The 4,800-nt window shown below is 44.0% G+C and overlaps 1 non-coding gene across 1 annotated transcript; it reads right to left on the bottom strand.

Moving 5' to 3' along the window:
• Nucleotides 1–1,789: 1,789 nt before the first annotated feature.
• Nucleotides 1,790–1,921, bottom strand: LOC123464600. Its single transcript, XR_006639629.1, has one exon. It is a non-coding gene; the product is annotated as a small nucleolar RNA SNORA72 (small nucleolar RNA).
• Nucleotides 1,922–4,800: the final 2,879 nt, after the last annotated feature.

Below are 4,800 nucleotides of genomic sequence, written 5' to 3' on the forward strand. Positions count from 1 at the left end.
ATGCCCTGGCTGCTTCTGAGTTGAGCCCTGAAGGACTGGCTCACAGAGGAAAGAGGGGAAGTTCGGGGGATGCCCTGCTAGAGAGGGAGAAGGAATCCCCACCCCTCCCCTCCTGGAGGATGATGGGGAGGATGATGGACTTAGAGGGAGAAGCCACTTCCCTTCCAGGCTGAAGTCCCAGGAAGGAGTGAACAATACAGGGTGAGAGCTGGAAGGATGCTTGGATGGCCTCCTAAGGGGTGGGACCAGCATCTGGGGCTGGACAGGGATCTGGCAGCTCTGCTCCTGGTACCCTGACTTGTACAGGGAGACAGAGCAGAAGGCTGTGTGTCAGCGGAGGCTGGGGACCAGATAATGAAGCTGGAGGAGGCTCACACTTGGCAAACAGCACAAATGACAAGGGCCATGAACATGACCAGTCAGTCCTGGCACAGGTGCCAAGGTGAAGCTGAGACCAGTGCCCTTCGTTCCAGTGACTACATCAGACCAGTCTACCAAGAGGTGGCAGAATCATGGGGTGCGAGTCTGAAAAACTGAGTCCTTACCTAAAGGACTGAGAGCCAACTTGCCCATTTCAAATGGAAAACACTGGGCTCTTGATGGGCAAGTTTAAAGCTCAAGTCCTGGTGTCTGTCCTCAGCTTTTAAGGGGGATTATAACAACTGTGAAAAGGAAAGATGGTTGGTTCGCAGGTCTACACAGTGTTCCAGCGACAGTGATGACCCTGCCATATTATGACTGTGTGTAACTGTATATAAGCCTGCGGTGCACCATTCAGTACTGATTGACTGGCCCAGACATAGCTTCTCTGCACAGGCTGCCCAGAGGCAGGTGAGTCGGCGTGCTTGGCTGTGTGCCTGAGGGAGGCAGCACCTATTTCCAGGGCCTTGTGGCAAGGCCATTTGTGAAACAAAGTCATCAATATCCCACCCATCTGAACCCAAGGGGCTATATACCCCATGAATTTTTTAATGGTAATGACTAGTAGCCACTGTGCGTTTCTTCTGTGCCAGGCTTTGCTCTGCATTCCTGCTCAGAACAAACCTTTGGTGGGTCTTCTCTTACTGAACTTATCTGACAGGTAAGGATATGGGGGCCTAAGTATTTATGATTTGCTGACAACTAGTAAGTGGGAGGCTCAGATTCTGGTTTCATCAAGACTGTCTGCAAAACCTGCTTTTTTGTAAAAGCAAGTTCTGGTTGGTCCTTTTAAGAAATTTTTATTTATTTATTTGACTGTGCTGGGTCTTTGTTGCTGTGAGGACTTTTCTCTAGTAGTGCTGGACGGGCGTCTCATTAAAGTGGCTCCTCTTGTTGCAGAGCACAGGCTCTAGGGTGGATGGGCTTCTGCAGTCACAGCATGTGGGCTCAGTAATTTTGGCTCCTGGGCTCCAGAGCACAGACTAAATAGTTGTGGTGCAAGAGCTTAGTCTCTCTACAGCATGTGGAATCTTCCCAGATCAGGGGTCAAACACATGTCTTCTGCATTGGCAGGATTCTTTACCACTGCACCACCTGGGAAGTCCTGGTCAGTCTTACTAAAGAAAATTTTTGAGCAATTTACATTTCCATCAGTCCATTCTGGCATGCTTCTAATGGTATCAGAATCACCTAGAAACTAAATCACAGTAATTTCACAATTCATTTAATGGCAACTGGCCATCAGTAAATTAGCAATGGCTATCTGAAGAAGTTATTATACTGGCTGTGCTGGTATTTCTTGAGGTTGACCAGATACCTGAAGTCACAGACCTTTTCTGCATAAGATACACCGTATAAATGAGACTTGGTTTATCATCTGCATTTATAAAGCCAGACTGATGGAAAGAACTAGGTCTGGGGACACAAGCATGGTCTTAATATAGTGAATGTTTGGCCTGCCCTGACTATTACAAAATCAGAAGCGTGAGAATATTCATAGCAAATATTGTATTCTTTAATGCCTCATGCGTGACAGGCAGCTTGCAGCTACACACAGAGTAATCTTGGATTTACAAAGCCCTGGAAGTTAGGAGAGCCACACTAGAGTGCTTATTTAAGGAACTGCTGGTGTCTGGGAAGAACTATTCAACCTACTTGAATTATTAAGCGTGTGCCTTTGTAAGGATCTTTCCATTTCATTTTGTAAGTGTACACATACTCTTGGGTAGCTTCTACAAGCTACAATACCCTGTTGCATATTTAAAGGTTATAAACAATGCACTTTTAGCTTTGTTTTTGCTTTAATGACCAAATAAAGGGTGTAAGTAAGTGAGTGTACTGGCTTCTCTTACCTGGGTTAGGAGTGATTTGGGGGGAAGTATTTTCATGTAACCATAGGGAGCCAAATAAGACACTTGAAAACAGTGTTTTCATTTTAAATTAAGATATAGGTTTCAACCCTTATTTGTTTCATTTTATTTGCAATTGAGTTAACTCAAAACAAAGCACATTTATTTGACTAAATTGCCTGTGTCGGTTGCCCTGATGTGTTTTTCTTTTCTGTTCTTTATTTAATTGTGATACTGAGTATTAAACCAGTACTAAGACAGGAAAGAAGATGACTAGAGTTTTCAAAGATTATATAGGCCCTTGGGCAGGACCTCTGAAATGGGAGCATGCCTGAGGTCACAGGCTTTCAAATCAACTGATAGGCACTTAATAGGCTTCCCTTCATGACAAGGATGAAACACAGAAGGGATTACACAGGGTGACCAGGGCAGGCCTGGGACCAAGGCTGTGTCTGACTCATGTTCACGTTGTCTTGCCTGGAGACTTTTATGGCCCTCGAAGCCCTGCCATTTGATCTGGTTTGGTCCAGCTGTAGGGACTCTCATATCATGTATTACACTCCCACTTCAAAAGTCCTTCTCTTTTTCTCTATTCCTTCAACTTCTAAAAAAAAGAAAAAAAAATAGCTGAGGCAGGGCTGTATTTGGTTCACCCAAGAGGTTCTTGGAGTAGAATGCTCCAGCTCTAGCCTAGTGGGCTATGTCTCTAAGCTGAGCAGGACCGAATATTGGTTTACAGATGCAGGGAGCAGCTAAAAACCTTCCCAAGAAAGGCCAGAAGGAATAGGTTGAGGCGTCCTTCCTTTACCTGCTGTGGCTTCTCCCATTTAGAGGGATTTTTGGTATATATACCTCTTGCATCAGAGGGCAGACACACTGAAACCATAATCACAGAAAACTAGTCAATCTAATCACATGGACCACAGCCTTGTCTAACTCAATGAAACTAAGCCATGCCATCTGGGGCCACCCAAAACGGGCGGGTCATGGTGGAGAGGTCTGACAGAATGTGGTCCACTGGAGAAGGGAATGGCAAACCACTTCAGTATTCTTGCCTTGAGAACCCCATGAACAGTATGAAAAGGTGAAATGATAGGATACTGAAAGAGGAACTCCCCAGGTCAGTAGGTGCCCAATATGCCAATGGAGATCAGTAGAGAAATAAATCCAGAAAGAATGAAGGGATGGAGCCAAAGCAAAAACAATACCCAGTTGTGGATGTGACTGGTGATAGAAGCAAGGTCCAATGCTGTAAAGAACAATATTGCATAGGAACCTGGAACGTTAGGTCCATGAATCAAGGCAAATTGGAAGTAGTCAAATAGGAGATGCCAAGAGTGAACATCGACATTGCAGGAATCAGCGAACTAAAATGGACTGGAATGGGTGATTTTAACTCAGATGACCATTATATCTACTACTGCGGGCAGGAATCCCTTAGACTAAATGGAGTAGCCATCATGGTCAACAAAAGAGTCTGAAATGCAGTACTTGGATGCAATCTCAAAAACGACAAATGATCTCAGTTCATTTCCAAGGCAAACCATTCAATATCACAGTAATCCAAGTCTATGCCCCAACCAGTAACACTGAAGACACTGAAGTTGAATGGTTCTATGAAGACCTACAAGACCTTTTAGAACGAACACTCAAAAAAGATGTCCTTTTCACTATAGGGGACTGGAATGCAGAAGTAGGAAGTCAAGAAACACCTGGCAAATTTGGCCTTGGAATATGGAATGAAGCAGGGCAAAGGCTAATAGAGTTTTGCCAAGAGAACATAGCAAGAGGTCATACCAAGAGGTCATAGCAAACACCCTCTTCCAACAACACAAGAGAAGACTCTACACATGGACATCTCCAGATGGTCAACACCGAAATCAGACTGATTATATCCTTTGTAGCCAAAGATGGAGAAGCTCTATACAGTCAGTAAAAAAAAAGACCGGGAGCTGACTGGGGCTCAGATCATGAACTCCTTATTGCCAAATTCAGACTTAAATTGAAGAAAGTAGGGAAAACCACTAGACCATTCAGGTATGACCTAAATCAAATCCCTTATGATCATACAGTGGGAGTGAGAAATAGATTTAAGGGACTAGACCTGATAGACAGAGTGCCTGATGAACTATGGAATGAGGTTTGTGACAGTGTACAGGAGACAGGGATCAAGACCATCCCCATGGAAAAGAAATGCAACAGAGCAAAATGGCTGTCTGAGGAGACTTTACAAATAGCTGTGAAAAGCAAAAAACAAAGGAGAAAAGGAAAGATATAAGCATCTGAATGCAGAGTTCCAAAGAATAGCAAGGAGAGATAAGAAAAACTTCCTCAGCGATCAATGCAAGGAAATAGAGGAAAACAACAGAATAGGAAAGACCAGAGATCTCTTCAAGAAAATTAGAGATACCAAAGGAACACTTCATGCAAAGATGGGCTCGATAAAGGACAGAAATGGTATGGACCTAACAGAAGCAGAGGATATTAAGAAGAGGTGGCAAGAATACAAAGAAGAACTGTACAAAGAAGA

Source organism: Bubalus bubalis, chromosome 1 (genome assembly GCF_019923935.1).
Source record: "Bubalus bubalis isolate 160015118507 breed Murrah chromosome 1, NDDB_SH_1, whole genome shotgun sequence".
In the NCBI taxonomy this organism is placed as follows: Eukaryota; Metazoa; Chordata; class Mammalia; order Artiodactyla; family Bovidae; genus Bubalus; species Bubalus bubalis.